Raw genomic sequence first — 26,801 nt, 5'->3', positions numbered from 1 at the left:
AAAAAGAAAATATAGGGAAAAAAATGGGAAAACATGAGCAGGGACTCAGGGAATTAAATGACAACATGAAGTGCACGAATATACGTGTTGTGGGTGTCCCAGAAAGAGAAGAGAAGGGAAAAGGAGGACAAAAACTAATGGAGGAAATTATCACTGAAAATTTCCCAACTCTTATAAAAGACTTAAAATTACAGATCCAAGAAGCACAGCGTACCCCAAAGAGAATAGATCCAAATAGATGTACTCCAAGACATTTACTAATCAGAATGTCAGAGGTCAAAGAGAAAGAGTGAATCCTGAAAGCAGCAAGAGAAAAGCAATCCATCACATACAAGGGAAGCCCAATAAGACTATGCATAGATTTCTCAGCAGAAACCATGGAGGCGAGAAGACAGTGGGGTGATATATTTAAATTATTAAAAGAGAAAAAATGCCAATCAAGAATTCTATATCTGGCAAAATTGTCCTTCAAAAATGAGGGAGAAATTAAAACATTTTCAGACAAAAAAATCACTGAGAGAATTTGTGACCAAAGACCAGCTCTGCAAGAAATACTAAAGGGAGCACGATACGAAAAGACAGAAGAGAGAGGTGTGGAGAAGAGTGTAGACAGAAAGGCTATGAGTAAAGGTAAAAAGAAGGAAAATTAGATATGGCATATAAAATCCCAAAGGCAAAATGGCAGAAGAAAGTACATTAGTAATAACACAAAATGTTAATGGATTGAACTCCCCAATCAAAGGACATCGACTGGCAGAATGGATTAAAAAACAGGACCCATCTATATGTTATCTCTACTCAAAGGACATGAGGGCAAAGACACAAATGGACATTTGCACACCAATGTTTATAGCAGCATTCTTTACAATTACCAAGAGATGGAAACAGTCAAAATGTCCATCAACAGATGCGTGGCTAAACAAACTGTGGCATATACATATGATGGAGTATTATGCAGCTGTAAGACAGAATAAAGTTATGAAGTATGTAACAACATGGATGGACCTTAAGGACATTATGCTGAGTGAGATTAGCCAAAAACAAAAGGACAAATACTCTATGGTCTCACTGATATGAACTGACATTAATGAATAAACTTGGAATATTTCATTGGTAACACAGACCATCAGGAGATAGAAACAGGGTAAGATATTGGGTAATTGGAGCTGAAGAGATACAGATTGTGCAACAGGACTGAGTACAAAAACTCAGTAATGGACAGCACAATACTACCTAACTGTAATACAATTATGCTAAAACACTGAATGAAGTTGAATGTGAGAATGATAGAAGGTGGAGGGCTGGGGGCATAAGTGAAGTCACAAAGAAAGATAGACGATAAAGATTGAGATGGTATAATGTAGGAATGCCTAGAATGTATAATGATAGTGACTAAATGTACAAATTTAAAAAATGTTTTTGTGCAAGGAATAACAAAGGAATGTCATTACAGCAGGGTGCTGAAAATAGATGGTAATTAATATTTTAAAATTTCAACGTATATGTGACACTAAAGCAAAAAATGTTTATTTGGTACAAAATTTATATTTTGACTAGTGCATGTCCTAATATAACTTATGTAGATAGTTGGTTGAACAACATAAGTACATGGAACCTTGGGTAGGACATAAGATTTTGTTGGTTTATCCAGTGTGATGCCCTGATGAATCCCAGAGTGATTTGATCAGTGAGTGGAAAAGCATTTGCCAAGTCCCCTTTGGGGAATGGTCAGAACAGGGGAAAATTCAACCTCCCCAAGTTGTATCTTTTTTTTTTTTGGCTTTTAAAAGGGGAAATTTAATGAGTTGCTAGTTTACAGTTCTAACGCCAAGAAAATGTCCCAATTAAAGCAAGTCTATAGATATGTCCAATCAAAGGCATCCAGGGAAAGATACCTTGGTTCAAGAAGGCCGATCAAGTTCAGGGTTTCTCTCTCAAGTGAGAAGGCACATGGCAAACACAGTCAGGGCTTCTCTCTTGACTGGAAGGGCACATGGCGAGTACGGCATCATCTGCTAGCTTTCTTTCCTGGCTTCTGGTTTCATGAAGTTCCCTGGGAAGCATTTTCCTTCTTCATCTCCAAAGGTCGCTGGCTGGTGGACTCTCTGCTTCGTAGTATTGCTCACTCTGAATCTCTCTCTCCAAAATGTTTCCTCTTTTATAGGACTTCAGGAACTAATCAAGACCCACTCAAATGGGTGGAGACATGTCATCCCTTAATCCAGTTTAACAACCACTCTTGACTAAATCACATCAACCAGGGAGATGATCTCATTACAGTTTCAAATATATAGTATTGAATAGGGATTATTCTACCTTTATGAAATGGGATTTATATTAAAACATGGCTTTTCTTAGGGGACACGCTTCCTTTCAAATCAGCAAATTCCACTCTCTGGCCCCTAAAAAAGACATGTTTTTCCCATATATAAAATACATTAATTTCATAACAATATCAGAAATCCTTAAACCTTTCAGTAGCAATACAATGGAGTACAAAATTAGAGACAGTATAAAATCTCATCAAGTCAATTACAGGCATGGTCTGTCCTAAGGCAAAATTCTCTCCATTTGCTCGGGACCTTTGAAAACTCATAACAAGTTATTTGCTGCCAACATATAAAGGAGGAACATTCATAGGATACATATATACATTTCCATAGGGAAGGAACACAGGGGTCACTGGACCCATATAGTTTCGAAAACCTGCAGGGCAAAGTCCATTAGATTTCAAAATCTGAGAGTCATTTATCCTCAGGGCTTTAGAAAGTGGCAGTCCCACCCTTTCCAAATGCCTTCACCTGCCTCTCTCCTAATGCAACGTTGGGGGATATTGGGGAGACCACCCTTCTCTAGGCTCCACCCTCTCCAAGCATTGGGGCCACACCCGGGCTCTCTGCCATCTCCGGGGCACACGCTCAACCCCTCCATGTGGTGGCAGCCAGGCTCTCCCCAAACCCCAAGGAATGTGTTTCACCTTCTCCAAGGCCTGAGGCTGCATGACTCTTCCACTGCAACCAGGTGGAAGGCCCATTCCCTGCCTTTGGGGCAAACTCACCCTCTCCACGGGCTTGGGTGGGTCTGCTCTCCTGACCCGAGGCTTCTTGACTTCAGACCTCAACCTCCATGGTTTTGCCTCTGAGGTTATTTTTCCTCCAATGTGCCCCTTCTCTGAACCCCTCAGTCCAGACTGGCAGCGGCTCTGTTTATACAGGTCCCACAGCACTCCCGTCGGCTTTCTATGCAGTAGTGTTGGATCATGCCCATCAGACATAAGGCGTTTCCACAAATCCTTCCTGGATAACTCCATGTCCAATCCTGACTTTCTCTGAAATGGCTGGCTGGTTCCATATTTGTTTAAATCCACACAGAGGGCACTATACTCTGGGGTCTCCCTTTCTGTAGGCCCAGAATTTTCCAGGACCTCAATTTCTGGTTTCTTTTTACTCAAGAGTTCAGTTTTCAGCTTATCTCTTTCCTGTCACATTTCACTATAAGCTGTGAGGAGAAACCAGGCTGCACTTTCCACATTTAACTTGGAGATCTCTTCTGCTAAGTATCCAAGTTCATGGCTTTTAAAATCAGCCTTCCAGCCAAAGCCACTAGTCAATTTTGCCAGATTATCTGCCATTTTTAAAACAAGGATTGCCTTCCTTCCAGTTTGCAATAACACGTGCCTCATTTCTGTCTAAGGCCTCATCAGAGGTATCTCTAGAATCCACATTTCTACCAACAGTCTCTCCAAAGCATTCTAGGCCTTCTCTATCAAGTTTTTCACAACTCTTCCAGAATCTTCCCCTTATCCATTTAAAAAGCCGTTCCAATGTGTTTGGTATTTGCAAACTGCATCAGCAGCACCCCACTCTCCAGTACCAAAATCTGTTCTAGTTTGCTAGCTGCCGGAATGCAATATACCAAAAATGGAATGGCTTTTTAACAAGGGGAATTTTAATGAGTTGCTAATTTACAGTTCTAATGCCAAGAAAATGTCCCAATTAAAACAAGTCTATAGATATGTCCAATCAAAGGCATCCAGGGAAAGATACCTTCATTCAAGAAGGCCGATCAAGTTCAGCGTTTCTCTCTCAAGTGAGAAGGCACATGGCAAACACAGTCAGGGCTTCTCTCTTGACTGGAAGGGCACATGGCGAGTACGGCGTCATTTGCTAGCTTTCTCTCCTGGCTTCCGGTTTCATGAAGTTCCCTGGGAAGCATTTTCCTTCTTCATCTCCAAAGGTCGCTGGCTGGTGGACCCTCTGCTTCATAGTGTTGCTCGCTCTGAATTTCCCAAGTTGTATTCTTGATATCCTCACAAGCAGTGTGGGCAACCAAAGCTACAGGATGAGCCCCCAGTCTTGAGGTTTGTTTATATGAAACTTAATCCCACAAAGGATAGGTCAAGCCTACTTAAAATTAGGCCTAAGAGTCACCCCCAAGAGAACCTCTTTTGTTGCTCAGATGTGGCCTCTCTCTCCAGCCAACACAACAAGCAAACTCACCACCCTCCCCCATCTACATGGGACATGACTCCCAGGGTTGTGGACCTTCCTGGCAATGTGGGACAGAAATCCTAGAATGAGCTGAGACTCAGCATCAAGGGATTGAGAAAACCTTCTCAACCAAAAGGGGGAAGAGTGAAATGAGACAAAGTGTCAATGGCTGAGAGATTCCAAACAGAGTTGAGAGGTTATCCTGGAGGTTATTCTTATGCATTAAGTAGATATCACCTTGTTATCCAAGATATAATGCAGAGGCTGGAGGGAACTGCCTGAAAATGTAGAGCTGTGTTCCAGTAGCCATGTTTCTTGATGATGATTGTATAATGATATAGCTTTCACAATGTGACTGTGTGATTGTGAAAACCTTGTGTCTGATGCTCCTTTTATCTACCTCATCAACCAACAAGTAGAACATTTGGAATAAAAATAAATAATAGGGGGAACAAATGTTAAAATAAATTTAGTTTGAAATGCTATTGATCAATGAAAGGGAGGGGCATGTATAATTTTTTGTTTCTTTCTGTTTTCGTTGTTTTTTTCTATTGTCTTTTTATTTCTTTTTCTGAATTGATGCACATGTTCTAAGAAATGACGACGATGATGAATATGCAGCTCAGTGATGATATTGTGAATTACTGATTATATATGTACAACAGAATGAGCATATGTTAAGAATGTGTTTCTTTCTTGTAATATTTGTTTTTAAAAATTAATTTTAAAAAAATCACAGCAAAATATATATATATATATATATATATATATTTATTTATTTATTTATTCCTTCTAGCCTCCAATGTTCTGGAGCGGCTAGAAGAAAAAGTCTGAGAGGATGGTATGGTAGACCATGACAAACTCTGGGATCTGTCCTGTAACTACTTTTTGAAGAGTGTTTTGAAAACTATTGCTTTTTTCTTTCTTTGCTTTGTATGTGTGTTATCTTACACAATAAAAAAGTCCAAAAATACAGGTACTTTGACCTCTTTCTAAAACAAAAACAAAAAAAAAATGAGGGAGAGTAAGATATTGCCAGGTAAACAAAAGCTGAGGGAGTTTATTACCGCTAGACCTATCCTACAAGTAATGCTAAAAAGAGTTCTTCAGGCTGAAAGGAAAAGTCACTAGACAGTTTAAAGCAGCATAAATAAATAAAGATCTCAGGTAAAGGTTATCATTTGGGCAAGTATAAATACCAGTTCTATTGTACTGTATTTTTTGGTATTTAACTCCATATATATATATATATATACACATGGTATTTATTATATATTTTGGTATGTAACTCCACATATACATATATTTGGTATTGGAGTCAAACTGGTATCAAATCAAATATGAATTTTATATACTTAGGATGTTACATTTTAACCTCATAGTAACTACAAGGAAAATACAGGAAGGATATATCCAGACAGAGATGATAAGGGATTCAAAAGGTACAATAAAAAAAAAAATCAGATGAATATGAAAGCAGAAATTAATGGAAGACTCAAGGGACAAAAAAAGTATGACTTACAAAGACTAAATATCAAATAGCAGAAGAAAGTCTTGCATTATCAGAGTGACTTGAAATATAAATGGATTAAACTTTCCAGTCAAAAGGTAGAAATTGGCAAAATGGATAAAAGAGCATGACCCAACTATATGCTGTCTACAAGAGATTAATGTTATAGTCAAAGATGTTAAGGAGGTTGAAAGTGAAATGATAGAAAAAATGTAACATGAAAGCAATAACCAAAAGAGTGCTAGGGTAGCTATACTAATATTGGATATAACAGACTAGAAAAGAAAACTCTTTTACCAATTTCTGCAATGAATATAGATGCAAAAATCCTCAACAAAATACTAGGCAAAGTATTTTTTTGGAATACTGGATGAAGCACACACCAAGCAACATCCCAGAGAACTCTCTCCTAGCCACGGCATCAGGTATTGCTTTTAATCAATCACTTGAATGATTACACAGAGAATAGAATCATTTGGCTGCAGACTGAAATGTGTTAAATGAACTTGCAAACATCTCTGAATAAAGGAATAAAAAATTAAATTAAGGGGAAAAAAAACAATTAGGGGAGAACAAGCCAAACATTGATTGTATACATATAAAAGAACACCTAGGGCTTGAACTGAGATTCTAAAGGTTTCATGCACTAGGTTTGCCTTCATGAAATATATAATTTCTGTAGGGTTCCTAGGTCAGATAACTCCTGAAACTCAGAGGGACCAGCCTCTCTAGGATTATCAATCCCATCCCCCTATCCTTTAGGGTAGTTACCCCTTTGCAACATGAAAAAGTCAGAATAGGCATTGCCCAAAGATCCCTAGAGATTAGGAGGAGGATTAAAGGAGGAGGAGGTAAACAGAGAAAACGGAATTTAACAAACAAAAATTCAGTATGGCTGCTGAATTGCTATATTACTATTCTGTCTAGTCTCCAGTGTTTTGGAGCAGCTAGAAGGAAAAATCTGAGATACAATGGTAGACCATGACAAATTCTGGGATCTGTTCTGTAACTACTCGTTGAAGGGTGCTTTGAAAATTACTTCTTTTTTCTTTCTTTGCTTTGTATACTATAATAATTAAAAATAAAATAAAATAAATACTAGGTAAATCACATCAGGAGATAGAAATAGGGTAGATACTGGGTAATTGGAGCTGAAGGGATACAGATTGTGCAACAGGACTGATTGTAAAAATTCAGAAATGGATAGTACAACACTACCTAACTGTAATACAATAATGTTAGAACACTAAATGAAGTTGAATGTGAGAATGATAGAGGGAGGAGGCCTGGGGGCACAAATGAAATCAGAAGGAAAAACAGATGATAAAGACTGAGATGGTATAATCTAGGAATGCCTAGAGTGCATAATGATAGTGACTAAATGTACAAATTAAAAAATGTTTTTGCATGAGGAAGAAAAAAAAAAAACCAGGCAAATAAATCCAATTGCACATTAAATGGACTGCACAAAATGATAAAGTGGGTGTTATCTCAGGCATGCAAGGGTGCTTCAACACAAGAAAATCAATTAAGGCAATATATCACATTTACAAATCAAGGGGGAAAACACATGATCATCTCAATTGATATGGAAAAGGCACTTGACAAAATCCAGCATCCTTTCCTGATAAACACACTTTGAAAGCTGGCAATAGAAGGAAACTTCTTTTCAACATGATGAAGAGCATATACGAAAACCCCACAGCTAACATTCTACTTAATGGTGAAAGACTGAAAGCTTTCTCTTTAAGATCAGGAACAAAACAAGAATGTCCACTATAACCACTGTTACTTAACATTGTACTGGAAGTTCTTGCCAGAGCAATTAGGAAAGAAAAGGAATTAAAAGCCATTCAAATTGGAAAGAAATAAAACCCTCTCAATTCAGAGAAACGTGATCCTATACAAAAAATCCTGTAGCATCCAGAATAAAGTATCTAGAGCTAACAAATGAATTCAGCAAAGTGGTGGTGGTGGTGGGGTACAGACATTTCTCTAAAGAACATATTCAAATGCCTAAAAGGCACATGAAAATATGTTTATCATCAGCCATTAGGGAAAAACAAATCAAAAGTACAATGAGATACCATTTCATACCCACTAGAACGGGACTAGTGTTCAAAAAGCAGAAATTACAAATGTTGGAGAAGATGTGGAAAAACAGGAATACTCATTCATTGCTGGTGGGAATGTAAAATGTTGCTACCACAATGGGAGACAGTTTGACAGTTCCTCAGAAAGTTAAATATAGAATTACCAAATGATCTAGCAATCTCACTTCTAGGTATATTCTTAAAAGAATTGAAAGCAGGGACTTGAACAAATATTTGCACGCCTATGTTCCTAGTAGCATATTCACAATTGCTAAAAGATGGAAGACACTCAAGTGTCCAACAACCAATGAAAGGATAAGCAAGATGTGGTATATACACACAATGGGGTATTATTCAGCCATAAAGAGAAATGAAGTTCTGACAATGAACTTTGAAGACATCATGCTGAGTGAAATAAACTAGACACAAAGGACAGATATTGTATGTTCTCACTGATTTGAAAATAATCAGAATAATCAAACTCATACAGCGAAAATTTAGAAGGTAGGTTACCAGAAGATGAATGAGGTTCGAGGTAGGGAGTTAAGGCTTAAAATATACAGTTTCTACTAGGGACAATAAGAAAGTTCTGCTAATGGATGGTGATGATGATAGCATACAATTACAAATGTACTAAATTATATATTTGAATGCAGTTAAAGGGGGAAATTTTAGGTTGTATACATGCTCCTAGAATAAAAATTTTTTTAAAAATCCATGTAACTGCACAACACAGTGAACCTCAAGTTAAACCATGGACTACAGTTAATAGTACAATTATAAAAATGTGCTTTCATCAATTTACCAAATATATCACACAAATGCAAAGTGTTATTAACAGGGTGGCATATAGGAACCCTGCATATTATGCCTGACTCTTCCGTAAAACAGTAACTTCTCTAATAATACTGAAAAAACTAGACTAGATTTTTTTTGACCCATCTATATGCTGTTAAAAAGAGACATCTAAAGCATAAGTATAGAAAGTTTGAAAGTGAAAATGCAAGAAAATGATATGCTATTTAAATATTAACCAAATTAAAGCCATATTAATATCAGCCAAAACAGACTCCAAGGCAAAAAAGCATTTCTGGAGATTAACATACAGATAAAAGGGATAATTCTCCAGGAAAATACAACAATTAAAAATTGCATTCAATTAATAATGCAGCCTCAATAACATCCACTCAGTCACACATTATGAACTAAAGGACCACTAGGAGAAATTAACAAATCTATAATTACAATAGAAGTGTGATGGTTTGGAGATAGGTACCACAGAATAACATGTTCTTAAACTTAATTCATTCCTGTGTGAATCCATTGTAAGGAGGAACTTTCAATGAGGTCATTTCAGTTAAGGTATGGCCCCCCTCAATCAGGATAGGTCTTAATCCTATTACTGGAGACCTTTATAAGTGGAATGAAATTCAGACAGAAGATAAAGACACAGAGAGAGTAGACAGAAACTGAAAGTCAGTGCAACCTGGGAAAGAAGGGAGAGGCCAGGAGAGAGGCTACAATGTGCACTGCCATGGAAAAGAGGAGTCAAAGGCTAAGCAGCCAGCCCCAAAACACCGTCTTTGGGAAGAAAGCATTGCCTTGGTGATGCCTTTATTAAGACTTTTTCTAGCCTCAAAAGCATGAACCAATAAATTCTCATTGTTTAAGCGAACCCAGTGAATGGTATTTACTTTAACAACTGAGCAAACTAAAACAGGAAGAGTAACACATCCTCTCAGATAGTTCCTACAGAATAAGCAGACTGAAAGTGGTGAGCATATAGAAGATTTAAACAAAATGACCACCAAAGTTTACCAAAAAGACCACCAAAGTAGACCTAATAATGATATAACTCCACATCTAACGACTGCAGAATATACCTTCAAGCACACAATAAACATTTGCAAAAATTTACCACAGGTTCTATAAACACATTAATATTGTAAATTAGTTCCTGATATATTAATTTTGTGACCAAAATCATACACGTTCTATTACCCCATAGGAAGAAATTTCAAAGAACCACAAAATTCCTTCTCCCTTTAAAATCAGTACCCAAAATTACATCCGAATTTTAAAAAATGCTCTGAATGTCCTCAATCTTTTCTAATGAATTCAGCAAAATTTTAGTCTTAACCTAAAAAAAAAGGCAGAATCTTGTTGGACATAGTTCCTCTCAATAATGGTATGTAATAAGCATATTAACTTTCCTTCTAGGGATGACCTGTTTTCCTTAGTTCTACCTACATTACAAAGCCTTTTATCAAGAAAAGAATCCCAGTGGTTGTATGCAAATTTCCTTTTGCACTTAAACATCCTCAAAATCTTTTGGGTTTTTTTTTTGGGGGGGGGAGCGATGGTTCAGGAATCAAACCCAGGTCTCCCTCATGGAAGGTGAACATTCTACCAATGAACCACCCATGCACACTTCTTGGGTTTCTAAAATCCAGACATTCATAGTGTCGCCAACTCTATCTTAATAATATATTACATACTATCTTGCTACAACTACTCTTCACCTGCAGATTTGAAAATTCACTCTATATTTTGGGGAACATCTGTCTATTATCAGAGATTGTCAAGATGAGGCTTCACATATAAAATTCCTCTACCTACATTGGTTAACTTAAACATTATGAACCTAGTTGGTCTATTAATTCACTCATACTACTTTATATAATTTGAGCTGTAAATCTAATAGTTTTATGAGTCGACTTCAGAGTATTACATCTCTGTAGACAAAGAGTTACCATAACAAGATGATGTACTTAAATTATTCTAAAATATCTATTACAGGTGAAATTTAATTATAGCATGAAATTTGCCAAATCACATCTATTCTCATGCCCCACTGAATAAATAATATATTCCTTATAGATATATTTTCTCATACTTTCCTAAGCTAAGAACCATTCTATTCAACAAAATGTTATTTCATTCTGTCTTCAAAATAAAGACATGGGAACTGCCTGAAAATGTAGAGCTATGTTCGAGTAGCCATGTTTCTTGATGATGATTGAATAATGATAGAGCTTTCACAGTGTGACTGCGTGATTGTGAAAACCTTGTGTCTGATGCTCCTTTTATCTACCTTGTCAACAGACGAGTAGAACATATGGAATAAAAATAAATAATAGAGGGAACAAATGTTAAAATAAATTTAGTTTGAAATGCTAGTGATCAATGAAAGCAAGGTGTAAGGGGTATAGTATATATGGATTTTTTTTCTGTTTTTGTTTTATTTCTTTTTCTGTTGTCTTTTTATCTCTTTTTCTGAACTCATGCAAATGTTCTAAGAAATGATGAGTATGCAACTATGTGATGATATTGTGAACTACTGATTATATATGCAGAATGGAATGATGATATGTTAAAGTTTTTGTTTAAGTTTTTCTAATTAATAAATAAATTAATTTTAAAAATGAATAAAATAAATAAATAGACATGAGAAAATCTGGGCTGCTCAATTTTTAATCAGCTTTCAAATGAAAAATTACCTTTTCAAGCATCCATGGAACATCTATCAAGATAGATCACATTCTATTTGAAACTAGAATTAGATAAATCTCCCTGGAGATGTGATTTAATCAAGAGTGGTTGTGAACTGGATTAGGTGGAGGCATGTCTCCACCCATTTGATTAGTTTCTGAAGTTCTATAAAAGAGGAAACATTTGAAGAATGAGAGAGATTCTGAGAGAGTAGAACAACGTAGCCACAAGAAACAAGAGTCCACCAGCCAGCGACCTTTGGAGATGAAGAAGGAAAATGCCTCTCGGGGAGCTTCATGAAACAGGAAGCCAGAAGAAGAAGCTAGCAGATGACATTGTGTTCATCATGTGCCCTTCCAGATAAGACAGAAACCCTGACTGTGTTCACCATGTGCCTTTCCAGATGAGAGAGAAACTGTGTTCGCCATGTGCCCTTTCACTTGAGAGAGAAACCCTGAACTTCATTGGCCTTCTTGAATCAAGGTATCTTTCCTCGGATGGCTTTGACTGGATATGTCTATAGACTTGTTTTAATTGGGACATTTTCTCGGCCTCAGAACTGTAAACTAGCAACTCATTAAATTCCCCTTTTTAAAAGCTGTTTCATTTCTGGTATACTGCATTTTGACAGCTAGCAAACTAGAACAAATGTAATTCCAGCAACCTTCTTTGCAGAAATGGAAAAGCCATGTTTACCATGAGATTCATATAGAAGGGGCCCTGAATAGGCACAGCCATCTTGAAAGAGAAGAATAAAACTGGAGGACTCACACTTCCTGATTTTAAAACTATTACAAACCTACAGTAACAAAAACAGTATAGTACTGGCACAAGAAATTGAAATGAGAATTCAGAAATAATGAATCTATGGGAACTGATTTTTGACAAGGGTGCCAAGTTGTCAGGAGGAAGAGTATAGTGTTTTCAACAAATGGTGCTGGCAAAAGTGGAAATCCATATGCCAAAAAAATGACGGGGGATCACTACTTCATAGGATATACAAAAATTAACTCAAAATGAACCAAAGACCTAACCATAAGAACTAAAATTATAAAACTACTCGGAAAAAACAGGGAAACATCTTCAGGACCTTGTGTTAGGCAATATTTTCTTAGACTTTATAACAAAAGCACGAGCAACAAAAGAAAAAATAGATAATGAGAATTCATTAAAACTAAAACTTTTATACATCGAAGGAATTTTTCAAGAAAATAAAGACAACTAATAGAAATAGGAGAAAATATTTGGAAATCATAAATCTCCTAAGAGTTTAATATCCAGAATATATAAAGAAGTCCTACAAGTCAACAACAAAGAGAAACAACCCAATTTAAAAAAATGGGCACAATATTTGAATAGCCATTTCTCCAAAGAAGATAAACAAATGACCAGATAGCACATGAAAAGATGCTCAACATCATTAGCCAACAGGGCAATGTAAATCAAAAATATGATGAGATACCAATTCACACCTATTAGAATAGTTGCTATTAAAAAGAAAAAAAAGGAAAATAACAAGTGTTGGAAAGGATGTGGAAAAAACAGAACCCTTGTACATTGTTGATAGGAATGTAAAATGGTGCAGCCACTGTGGAAAACTGTTTGGCAATTCCTCAGAAAGTTAAGTACAGAACTACCACATGACCTGGCAATCCCAACACCCCTAGATACAGACCCAGAAAAAGTGAAAGCATGGACTCAAACAGATATTTGCATACCAGTATTCATAGAGGTATATTTACAATTACTCAAAGGTGGAAGCAACCCAAGTGCCCAGCAACAGATGAAGAGATAAACAAAATGTGATTATATACATACAATACAATATTATTCAGCCATAAAAAAGAATGAAGTTCTGATGCATGCTACAGCATCATGCTGCATGAAATAAGTCAGACACAAAGGGGTAAATATTGTTTGACCTCTCTCAGACAAACTAAACAGAATATGCAAATTCATAAAGTGAAAAACAGGTCTCAAAGGCTGGATGGAGGAGGGGACTGGGGAGTTAATATTTAATTGGAGTGGAGTTTCTGATGTTAGTGCAATGGAGATGTAACTTTGTGAATGTAACTAACATTATTGATTATATATTTGAAAAGGGATAAAAAGAGAAATATCAGGTTGCAAATAAGTTTCCATACATGCAAAAAATAAAACAGAACTGTATAACAAAAAGTGAACAGTAAGCTAAAGTCAATCGCATAGTTATAATTAGATCACCAATTATAACAAAAAACCCACACCAATGCAAAATGCTAATAGGGAACACCATGTCTGAGAGTAGGGTTTATATGGGATCTGTGCACCAATCTAATATAATTAGATTCACCAATTATAACAAAAGAACCATTCCGATGCAAAATGCTAATAGGGAATACCATGTGTGAGAGTAGGGTTATATGGGATCTGTGTGCTTTTTGCATGACTTTTCTATAAACCTACTACTGCTCTAAAAAAAATTTTTTTTAATGAATGTAATCTACTATGGTAACAGCCTATAAAAGATCTTAAAAATCATATGATTATATCAATTGATGTGGAGAAATATTTTACAAAATTTAACATCCTTTCATGATAAAAACTGTCAGAAAACAGAAATAGTGGGGAACTTCCCCAAAATTGGAAAACATCTATAAAAACCTTATGGCTAACATCAGCCTTAATGGTGAAGTACAGAGCAATCCTATTCACCATAGTTATAGAAGATATAGCCAGGGCAATAAGGTAACAAAAGAAATAAAAGCAGTGGAATTGGATAAGCTAAGTTCATCCTCGCTCCATGAAACAACTAGAAAGTGATAGAAAAACAACCAGGACAGCAGTTCCGTGGTAAAAGTGACCTGAAAGGGTCTCTACACTATATAGGGAGGTCCTGGATGAAAAAGAGGAGGAATTGGGATGCAGAAAATGGGGTAAGTAGGCTTGGTCATCACTGCACTGGGGACAAAAGGTCTCATTCAGGAAAGTGCCTGCTCCCACAGCTAGCTTGGGAGACCCAGTACCAGCAAACCTGCTTTCCATGCTCATAGAAACCACCCAGCTAGTGCAGAGCACCTAATGCTCCCCTTTCCGTATGGAACCCCCAGAGCCCTGAGAACTCAGTGCACACACAGGGAGATAAGGATGAGGAAGCAAGTCATGCCACATCCTGTGCTCCCCGGGCGTGTCAACCCCACCCCCATCCCGCAGCCCACCTCGCCCCCAAGCAGCACCCCGTACCACTACGCTCCACACCCTGCCCTGCCCTTGAGCCACACCCAGCCAGCAGGCATTTTCAGGTCACCTGTGAACAGGAGGGCTGACATGCCCAGTCACACACCCAAGATCATTCCAAGCAGGAGCCTGTGGGCCACCAGACCCATCGGGCCCAAAAGTGGAACCTCAGCTGAGATGCACACTGCTCACCCTGCAGCCCGGGGGTTCATGACTTTCACCACACACCAGGACTAGCGGACCTGACTGGAATTGCATCGGGTCTCCATCCAGTTCATTGGGCTGCCACAGTTAGGGAGAGGCGGGCCTGAGAGGAAGGGAAGGCCCAAGAGTGTCATCTGCTGGGAAGAAATGGAAAGTGCAGTCTGGCAAAATGCCTGTCTAGCTTCAAAGAGAGCTCAAGCAGAGTGGTAACCCCTGCATGAGGTTCAGGTCTTGGTTTGACAGGGAATTATAGCCAAACCAAGTACAAAAGGAGACCTTCAAAACAAGCCCAAGCAAATACAAACCTTAGACGACTGAGGCAAATCAACTTTCAAAATAACCCTATCAAGATAATCAAACATCTCGAAGCCAAAAGAAAATAAAAAACCTTATAAAGATTCAAGAAAATATGGCCCAGCCAAAGGACCAGATGAAAACACCAGAGACACGGTCTTCAGAACAACTAATCAAAGAAGTTCACAAAAACCTCCTAAATAAAATCAACGAATTGGCTAATGACATAAAGGATATAAAAAAGATACTAGAAGAACATAAAGAACAATTAGAAAAAATTAATAGAAAACCAGATCTCACAGAGATGAAAGATATCGTAGACCAAATCAAAATGTACTAGAGACACACAATAGCAAATCTGAAGAGACAGAAGAAAGAATAAGCTAACTAGGGGGCAGGACAATTGAATTCAAATGCATGACAGAACAAATGACAAAAAAGATGGAAAAATTTGAATTGGATCTCAGGGAAATGATGGACAACACAAAGCACAAAAATATACGAAGCTTTGGTGTCCCAGAAGGAGAAGAGAAGGGGCTAGGAAGATTAATTGGGGAGATAATGGGGGAAACTTTTCAACCCTTATAAAAGACATAAATATGCAAATCAAAGAATCTCAATGAACTCTAAATAGAATAAATTCAAATAGGCTTACTCCAAGAAAGACACTAATCAATTTGTCAAATGCTGAAAAGAAGCAGAGAGTCCTGAAAGCGGCAAGAGAAAAGCAACTCACCACATATAAGGAAAACCACATAAGACTGAGTTTGAACTACTCAAAAGACACCAAGTAGGCGAGATGGCATTGGTATTACGTATTTCAGATTTTAAAAGAGAAAGATTTTCAGCTAAGAATTCCTTATCCAGCCAACCTGTCTTTCAAAAGTGAGGGAAATTCCAAGTGCCTGCCCATGCAAAAAAAAAAAAAAAAAAGTGGGGGAAAGTGTAAAATCTTCACAGACAGACAAAAGCTGAGAGAATTTGTCAAAAAGAGACTAGTCCTACAAGGAATACTAAAGGGAGTTCTTTTGGCTGGAAAAAAAAAAAAAAGACATAGAGGTCTGGAAATGAGCACAGAATTGAAGAGTACTATAAGGGTAACTTAGAGGATTAAAAGAGAGAAAGGGGAAATAATATATAGATCTGACAAATGAAAACCAAAGGATAATACAGTAGATTAAAAAATGCCTTTTCAGTAATAACTTTGAATGTTAATGGAGTAAAACTCACCAATTAAAAGATACAGATTGGCAGAAATATGACCCATCTATACATCGCTTACAAGAGACTCATTTAGAACTGTAGATACAAATAGATTCAAAATGAAAGGATTGAAAAGATGTTTCATGCAAGCTGTAACCAAAAGAAAGCAGGAGTACTAACATCACAAAAAATAGACCTTAAACGTAAAGACTTCATAAGAGGCAAGGAAGGATACCACATACTAATAAAAGGGACAATTCACCAAAAAGAAATGACAATCATAAATGTCTATGCACCCAGTCAAGGAACTCCAAAGTACATGAGGCAAATATTGGAAAACTGAAGGAGCAACAGACATTTAACAATAATAATGGGAGATTTCAATACATCACTTTACTCTATAGATAGAACAACCAGACAGAAGATCAACAAGGAAACAGAGAACTTAAACAATTTGATAAATGAATTAGACCTAACAGACACATATAGATCATTACACACCAAAAACACCAGGATATACATTCTTTTCAAATGCACATGGAATGTTCTCCAGGATAAATCATATGCTGGGGCACAAAATCGTCTTAATAAATTTAAAAAGACTGACATTATTCAAAGTAATTTCTCTGATTACAATAGAATGAAGCTGGAAATCAATAACCACCAAAGAGCCAGAACTTTCACAACTGTATGGAGATTAAATAACACCTCTTAAACAATCAGGGGGTGAAAGAAGAAACTGCAAGGGAATTTGGTAAATAGCTGGAGACAAAGGAAAATGAGAATACAGCATATCAGAACTTACGGGATGTGGCAAAGGCAGTACTGAGAGGGCAATTTATTGCCCGAATGCCTATATTAAGAAAAGAAGAAAGAATAAAAATTGAGAACTTAACTGCTTGTCTGGAGGAACTAGAGAAAGTACAGCAAACTATCCCCAAAGAAATTTTTAAAAAGGGAAATAACGAAGATTAAAGTAGAAATAAATGAATAAGGAAACAAAACAAAAACAACAGAATCAATACAACCAAAAGTTTGTTCTTTGAAAAAATCAGTAAAATTGATGGACCCCTAACTAGGCTGACTAAGAAAAAAAAGACAGAGGATACAAAATAAAATCAGAAATGAATGAGGAAGTCATTACCACAGACCCTGAAGAAATAAAAAAAATCATAACAAGATAGTACGGACAAGTATACACCAAAAAACCAGACAACTTAGACAAAATAGGAAATTCCTAGAAACAAAGACCTATACCGTAAAAAAATTCAACAAACCAATTAAAGTAGAGATTCAATTAGTCATCAAAAATCTTCCTACAAACAAAAACCCAGGGCTAGATGGCTTCACAGGGAATTTTATCAAACATTTCAAAAAGAACTAACACCAATCCTACTCAAATTCTTCCAAAAAACAGAAGAAAAAGGAACCATTAATTCATTTTATGACACTAACATCACTCTAATACCAAAACTGGGTAAAGACGCTACAAGAAAGGAAAACTACAGGCCAGTCTCCCTCTAAAGAATATAGATGCAAAAATTGGCAACAAAATATTAGCAAATTGAATCCAATGACGTGTTAAAAGAATTAGGCACCACAACAAAGTGGAGTTTACTGCAGGAATGTAAAGGTGACTCAACAGAAGAAAATGAATCAATGTAATACAGCACATTAACAAACAGAAAAAGAAAAAACCATGATCATTACGATTGATGCTGAAAAAGCATTCAACAAAATTCAACATCCTTTCCTGATAAAAACACTTCAAAGGATAAGAATCAAAGGAAATTTCCTCAATATGATAAAGGGCATACATGAAAAACCCAAAGCCAGCATCATACTCAACAGAGGGAGACTGAAACCCTTTCCACAAAGATCAGGAATGAGACAAGGATGCTTTCTGTCACAACTATCTTTCAACATCGTACTAGAAGTTCTAGCTAGAGTGATCAGACAGGAAAAATAAATAAAAGGCATCCAAATCTGAAGAGCACTAAAATTTTCATTATTTGCAGATGGCATGATACTTGGAAAACCCTGAGAAATCTATAACAAAGCTTCTTGAGCTAATAAATTTAGTGAAGTGGTGGTATACAAGATCAATGTGCGAAAATCAGTAATGTTTCTATATACAAGCAATGACCTAACTGAGGAGATAATTAAGGAAAAAATTCCATTCAAAATAGCAAATAAAAGAATCAAGTATATCTAGGAATAAACTCAACTTAGGATATAAAGGACCTGGACACAGAAAACTATAAAACATTGCTAAAAGAAATCAAAGAAGATCTAAATAGGTAGAAAGATACTCCCTGCTTATGGATATGAAAATTAAATGTAGTTAAGACATCAACTCTATCCAAGTTGATCTACAGAGTATTGCTGACTATACAACTAAATGAGGATAATGTGAGACATGGATTACTGCCTTTGGACATTATCCATGATGACCAATGGATGGAGGTGGCTGAAGTATACACTGATTGAGAAGTAGAATGGCAAACTGTGGTGTATACACGTGATGGAACATTCTGTGGCTACAGAAAAGAAGGAAGTCATGAGGTATGCAACAAGGTGAATGAACCTTGGGGACATTATAATGTGCAAAATAAGTCAGAAACAAAAGAACAAATATTGTGTGGTCTCTTTTAGAAAATACTTACAAGAAAATTGGGACCTAGATGGTAAGCTCTTATAGTAGTCATATTTAGTCTGAAGCTGTAAGAGTGATTTCTAGATTTTGAGATGCTGTGCTATATATATGCAAAAGCTGGTATCTCCCTGGAACTTTGGCTACCTGTGTGACACCTAAGACTCAGAGCTGGAGTTCTGTAGCTCTGAAAGTCAGCATGGCTACAAAGAAAAACTGTTAAAGAAACCAAAAAAGAGATGAGGCTTCAATTAGAGATAAGAACAAAGCCAATCTGGTCAGGACTAAGGTAAATCAGAATACAGGGGCAAGGATGACATTGTCTGTATTTTAGAACTTCACCTACTGTATGAGACCAAAGGAAGAGAGTTTTATTTTGTCCAAAAACAAAATTTTCTGTAGCACATAATCTAACTCAACCTGTCTGGATAGTTCATTTAAACAAATATATGGAACCCAGAATGGGAATGAGGGCTTCTGTTCTAGTTTGCTAGCTGCTGGAATGCAACACACCAGAGACGGACTGGCTTTCAATAAAAGGGGATTTATTTAGTTAACATATAGTTCTTCAGAGGAAAGGCAGCTAACTTTCGACTGAGGTTCTTTTTTATGTGGGAAGGCACAAGGCAATCTCTGCTGGCCTTCTCTCCAGGCCTCTGGGTTCCAGCATCTTTCCCTGGGGTGATTCCTTTCTGCATCTCCAAAGGCCTGGGCTGAGTTGTGAGTGCCGAGATGAGATATGCTGAGCTGCTTAGGCTGTGCTACATTGAGTTCTCTTATTTAAGCACCAGCCAATTAACTCAAACATCATTCACTGCAGCAGGCACGCCTCCTAGCTGACTGCAGATGTAATCAGGAACAGACGAGGTTCACATGCCATAGACTCATGTCCACAGCAATATAACTAGGCATCTTCACCTGGCCAAGCTGACAACTGACTCTAACTACCACAGCTTCTAATTCTCTATAACCTAATGTAATACCCAGATACATTCCAGAGTATGTTGGGCAGATAATTAAAAGTCTTGGCAGAGATAATCCAATCAATTAAAGGCTTTTAAGGGAGAAGAGAGACTCTTTCACTGCTTCTTCAGCCAGCGAGCCTCTCCGATGGAGTCTGTCTAGACCTTTCATCAGAGCTGCCAGCTTCACAACCTGCCCTACGGGTTTTGGACTCTTCCATTCTCAGGGTTGCACGAGACACCTTTATAAATCTCATATTAACAGATCTCTCCTGCTGGTTCTGCTTCTCTAGAGAATCCTAACACAAATGGGGATAGCCAAAATACCCCTATCTAAGACAGGAAGAAGGATCAAAGGAGAAGGGAGAGTTATAACAGAGAAGATAGGATTTAATTAATGCGTATGACTGCTGAATTATTATTCTGATTTTTTTTTAGTCTTTAGTGTTTTGGAGCAGCTAGAAGGAAAAACCTAAAATTGCAGAACTGTAACCCATATGAAACTCTGAAATCTGTTCTGTAACTATGTGTTACCACGTACTTTGAAATTTACTGCTTTTTGATTATATGTTATATTTCACAATAAAAATGTTAAAAAAAGAAAATAATTTTTAAAAATCCACTGGTCTATCTTGTACTGTGAATGGAGCTTGTACCCATGCATGGTTTTGTGACATGATTTTCTAACTAAAGAGTATGCAAGTATTGGGAAAGTGTCCAGTTCATGAAGGTGAACATAAATTTTCCAAAATTTTAAGTTTCACTTGAAAGTTCAAATTTCATTGCTGGAAACAAATACCCTCAGTAGTTTTCCTTGAATTAAGGTTTACTTCATTCATTTTCAAAAAAATATCAGGCAAAAATCCTTTCTTTCAAATAAAAATGAAATTCTAAGAAAAAAATATGAGAACAAACTGCAAATAAAACAGATCATACAAGTGCTTTGCTCAAGATGTATACTGTACCTTGGTATACAGAGATCATTTATCTGTATTTCCCATTTCAACACATAGAATATTAAAATGACATCTACTCAAGGGTCAAAAATTAATAAAATAAATTTTTACTACCTCATCAAAGATATTCTTAAATGAAACTGGTATTTTTAGTGCAAGAGAATGGCAGTGAACACAATGAATTCTAGCAAAGTTTGGTGCCACTGTGTTGATCTGTGTTAAGGCATAAGCAGTTTTACCCACCATTACTTCTGTATCATCAGTGCAAATGTCAACATAGTGAAAAAGGCAAATGACATCTTTATGTCATCATAAAAACATTTTTGAACCCATGGACTGCTGAAAGGGTCTCAGGGCCCCCAAGTAGATCATTAACTACAATTTGAGAACTGATACTTTAGATCCTTTAACTCCCTCTGCCTATATTGCACCACGTGTCTTAGTTTGAGTCCTCAAAAGCAGCTCATGAAACAATTACTTGAGTGCTACTTTTATTTGGGAAGTGATCCTAGATGGAGGGGTGAGGGTTTCAGAAGAGTTAGATAGGAAAGGAGGTAAAGCCAACATAATAGTGTATAAACAAGGTTAGTACTATAGGTGATAGGAATCTGATTTTGCCCAGGCCTGTGAAGGATATAAAATTCCCCCAGAATTATTCACTTGAAAGAAAGGGGAGCTGGATCATTTTAGCCATAAGCTTCTGTAGCCCCTCTTCCCATTGACTGAGACTGTTTCCAGGGATGCTAGGGCCCCTACGTTTCTGGCCTGCACTAGGACAAAACAGAGTCAGAAAGTTTACATGGCTCTACCTGGTCTTATTAGTATTAGAAAAGGCGTCAAAGTTCCTCAAAAAATTAGGCTTTCCATTGCCAGGGAAAGGGGAGCATATGTTTGGTGGCTACGAAGTGGGTGTAAAAAAATAAAATAAACAATTACCATATAACACAACAATCCCACTTCTAGGTATATACCCAAAAGAATTGAAAGCAACAATTCAAACAGGTATTTGCACACGAATGTTCATAGCAGCATTATTTACAGTAGCCAAAGGTGGAGGCAACCCAAGTTGCTTTTAAGTTTCGCTTGAAAGTTCAAATTTCATTGCTGGAAACAAATATTACCATTGGTTTTTCTTGAATAAAAAGGTTCATTTCATTAGTTTTCAAAAAAATACCAGATAGGTGGTGTAAGGGCAGTTCAGCGGTAGAATTCTTGCCCGCTGTGCAGGAGACTTGGGTTTGATTCCCGGACCGTGCCCCTCCTGACCCACCCCCCGAAAAAACAGGCAAAATCCATTCTTTCAAATATTAATCGTATTTAGTTCACTCTATCTGGTCTTCAAGGTGGTGATGAGCTGCAATATTTTTTTAAAAATTTAAAATACAGTTAGTAGAACATGCTAGTCTCCACTGCTGTAGCTAGCCTAAGGCTGAAACTGATATTCCTATCTCCCTCTTCTATAACCAATTCTAGACTTTCCTCACTCTCACCTCAGCTACTCCAGGTGATTTATTTGGTAGGATAATCCACACCTTCACCCCTGAGGGATGTGACTGAGTCTTTAGATGTTAGCTTGCCCTTGTCAGGCCTTGGTTGCTGCAATTGATTTTTCAGTGAAATCAATGACACTAAAGCACCAAGAAATATCACAGTAAATTCCCTCAAGTGACAGGCATAACCCCCAATTTACTGATTCCTTTCTGCCCATATTATGTAGCACCAACTCGAGTTCCTCATAGTATAATCAGAGTCAATTACCCCTGACAGTAAGTCCTTTTTTTGCCTGCTAAGTTATATGAAGAACCCAAGGTTATCAAGTGGCAGTCATAACTTTAGGTTCCATGAAAACTTTATTGCGTTCTCTGGTGAAAACATTCTCCCACTAGGAACCAAAACCTCAAATCTAGCAGAGCCTAAAGTTCCAGGAACAAGAGGCACAAACTCTACAAGTGGGTCACTAGGAATCACGGTGAGAGACATCATTCCTATTTCACCCCTTAGTTCTTGGATCTGTATAATTTAGCTACTGGGGAAAAAAGCACCATATATTACATCCTGAAGAAAAGTGTCCCAACCCTGCAGGGTGGTGTGCTCAATTTGGTGCTTTAAATGAACCTTCATTAGGTCATTTCATCCTTCAATTAGGCCAGCTGTTATATGGGAGGCCTAGTGAATCCTGTGATCATGCATTTGTTATACTTCTCTAATGCAAATTGGGTCTCTCAGTCTGAGATAATGTAATGCAGGATTCCATGTCAGTAAATGAGTCACTCTGTAAGTCCTCAGATGGTGATGCTGAATGAAGTACTACAGATAGGGAAGGCAATCTCATATCCTGAGTATATGAAAAATTCTGGTTTAGGATGAGTCATGAGTCCTTCTAAGAGAGGAGTAGTCCAATGTAATCGATTGCCACCAACTGGCCAGTTGGTCTCCTTCCCTCTAGTGAGGACTCAGTGACAGTTTTTGTGGCTGAGGTCGAGCATTCAGGAGAAGCAGCAGTTATATCAGCGTTGGTGAGCAGTCATGTACAGCCTGCCACAAAAACTATTTCATTCTTGAACCCATTGGTGGCTGAAGAGAGAGACTGGCTGACAGCCACCTGATGAGTTCATCTTGTCTACCTGGTAGATGAGTATTCTCTATGGTATGAATATTCTTTAGTGGGCATTAATGAGACACAAAGATCAACATACTTTCAGCCCAGTTCCACAGGTCCATCACACATGCCTCTTTCCAAGACATCTTTGCCTCTAATCTTCCATCCAGATCCCTGTCCAACTTGCCAAGCCATTCACCACTGCTGAGAAATGCATGTAAATGACCTCAGGCCACTTCTTCCTCAAAACAATCAACAGTACTGCTTGCAGCTCTGCCCACTCGGAGTCCTTTATGGACACTTCTGAGTGAGGTTGTAGTATAGTAGCAGCCTAATTTTCAGTTTGCAACAAGATAACAAACTATTTGATCCATGCACCCAAGGTTCTTTCTCCTTTATTAGTTAATTGTAGAAAATCACCATGAGGCCATAGGTGTGACCTGAGGGAAAGGCATCAGGGCAACAGAGGTAAGTGACCTGTGAGTTTGAGCCACCTGCTCATGTAACTCACTTGTACCCTCTGAAGTTATTTCAGCTTGATCCCAAATATACCAATACCGTCTCATGAAAGAACCTTATGACTCACTGTATGTGACAATATTCAGCTCATGATGAGCAGCCCTGTTCATATAATCAATTAATATGCCATAATCAGGTACTCAATCTCTTCTAGAATCCAGGAGCAAACCAGATACACGTATTTGCTCTAGAACCTTTAGGATAGTGTTGCAACCCTCCTAATGGGGACTGTCAGAGACTATATACCACATCTTTATCTACCACAGACAGCTCTATGTTATACTGTTCAAGCAGCAGGGCAGCTCACATCACAGCCTAGACCTGTTACAAAGCTCTGTCTTGTTCTGGGCCCCAAGTAAAATGACAGTCCTCCAAGTGATCCATAAATGGATATTAGACAGTTTTTCAGTGCACCTTTTCTTTAGTGGTAGAAGTATATAAGATACAAACTTGCCCTCTACCTTAGAAGAGAGGTCCCCCAAAGACTAGATGATTGTGACTCTAAAAAACTTTACCAATGCGTTAGACTCTGGAATTTTTATAAGGTCTATCATTCACTCCCCAGCAGAAGTACTCACCAATTACTAGTTGGCACATGCAATTAGCATGGTCGACCAGTGTGACATTATGTAAGCAAGGTCCCTTTAGACTATACTGTGACAGCGAAAAGGAGAAATAACATAGCTCCTGAGCAATACTTTTACTAAACCAATGACCACATACCAAGTACCAGAGACTGTTCAATCAGTACAATAGCCATGAATGGGGCTACCATTTGCTTACCTTTATACAATCTACAATCATTCAATCTATAAGGAGCTATACAAGTGAACCGAATGGGAATATGAGGATAACTACCTCCCTTGCATCTTTACATCTTTAAGACTGGTATTAATCTCTACAATTCCATCAGGGTATAGTATTCCTTCTAACTTATTATCTTAGCCAGGGCAGGGGATAGGGCAAAATGCAGGAGGTCCAGGAAACAACACTGGGATTTCCACTTGGTCCTTTTTACCTTAATGGCTCTTACTCTATATGAAGAGAACCAAGGTGAGGGTTCTGTCAGCAGCTAAGAATATTCATTCTACTTATACTCAGAAACTGTAAAATAACCATAAGAAAGGCACACAGCTTTGTTGGACTAACTGTGACACAGTCTTAGGCCAGTCTCCATTTTTTATCAAGTCTCCATGAACTCCCATCCTAATCAGGCAGTCATGATGGTGTTTCACTCAATCTGATAGCATTGTCAGCTCAGTCTCTGTGTCCAATAATTCTCGTAAGGTCTAGGTATTCCTCTTCCCCAGCGTACAGTTACTATAGTAAATGTCCATAGGTCTCTCTGGGGAAGGAATGGGGGAATATTTTTTTATACAGATTTGTGATAGCATGATGGCCCTTTCTAAAGGGGATCTTGCCTTTCCTTCAATGAGCCCAGAAAATGCCTCAGATCTAGAAATAGGGTAAAGGATTGTGATTTTTTATTCTGGTAGCTAACATCAGCCTTACATTTGCAAGCCTTTGGCAGCTGACCATCTATCTTCCTCCTAGAAACATCATCATCGATAGTCTTCACAGATCCTTATAGATCAAGACAACCTGACTGTTGCTCTAGCTTTGCTGCCCATTAAGGTATAAACACCCTCCTTGCCTCTGAGGGTTAAATGCCAACACCTAGACTCTATAATTCTGGAATCCTATAATTTCCAATAACACAAGGAAGCCAGTTCCATGATAGCATCTTCCACTGTTCAACTTTGACCTACAAAGGCCATACCAACGAGCTTCTCAAAGATTTCTATGCCCTCTTTAATGTATTCCTAATTGCTTAAATGACTAAATGGAAAGAATGGCAGGGCAGAGGTAGGTAGCCACATATCCCTTTCTAAAACTGTCTTGACTGAAATTTTCTAATGTCTGAAAATCTAATTTTAGTTCACATTTATAATTGCAATTAAAATTTTAGTTGTCTCACATTCATGAAATTAAAACTTAGCAACCCATGCCATGGCAAACCTGTTCTGATGGTCAAAAGGTGAAAATCAGTGCCCCCAGCCCTAAGATATGAAGTACAATAAGGTGCTGAAATAAGTCATTCTGATGACTGGGAAGACAGAAACATAAAGGAGTTTTGTGAGTGACCAGGCAGAGACAAGATGAAAGTGATAGGGAGGAATTCAAACACAGAATAAAAGAGTCTTTATTAACTACACATACTTTATCAAAATAGTTAAACATTATTTGCTGTTCAAAAAAAAATCAGTTCTGCAATATGCGTATCTGTCAATTTAGTTACATTTTCTAATGAATTTGCCTATTTTCTAGTTCAACAAAAATACTTCCTATGCAGGCACACCTTGGAGATATTGCAGGCTCACTTTCAGACCACCGCAGTAAAGTGGACATCACAATAATATGTAACATGAATTTTTCGGCATCCCAGTACATACAAAACTTACGTTTACACTAGACTGTAGTCTATTAAGTGTGCAATAGCAGTATGTTGAAGAAAACAATGTATATACCTTAATTAAAATGTGACACAGAGACACAAAGTAAGCACATGCTGTTAGAAAAACGGTGCTGATAAACTTGCTCTGTGCCAGT

General features: G+C 37.5%; 1 protein-coding gene across 5 annotated transcripts in view; it reads right to left on the bottom strand.

The window, feature by feature from the left end:
• Positions 1–26,801, bottom strand: part of ATF1 (activating transcription factor 1) — a 103,540-nt gene that overhangs the window by 68,181 nt on the left and 8,558 nt on the right. The gene's annotated exons all lie outside the window — the stretch shown is intronic.

This window comes from Tamandua tetradactyla, chromosome 7, assembly GCF_023851605.1.
Source record: "Tamandua tetradactyla isolate mTamTet1 chromosome 7, mTamTet1.pri, whole genome shotgun sequence".
Taxonomy (NCBI): Eukaryota; Metazoa; Chordata; class Mammalia; order Pilosa; family Myrmecophagidae; genus Tamandua; species Tamandua tetradactyla.
Note: the sequence above shows the minus strand (reverse complement) of the source record. Positions and strands in the feature narration are given on the sequence as shown.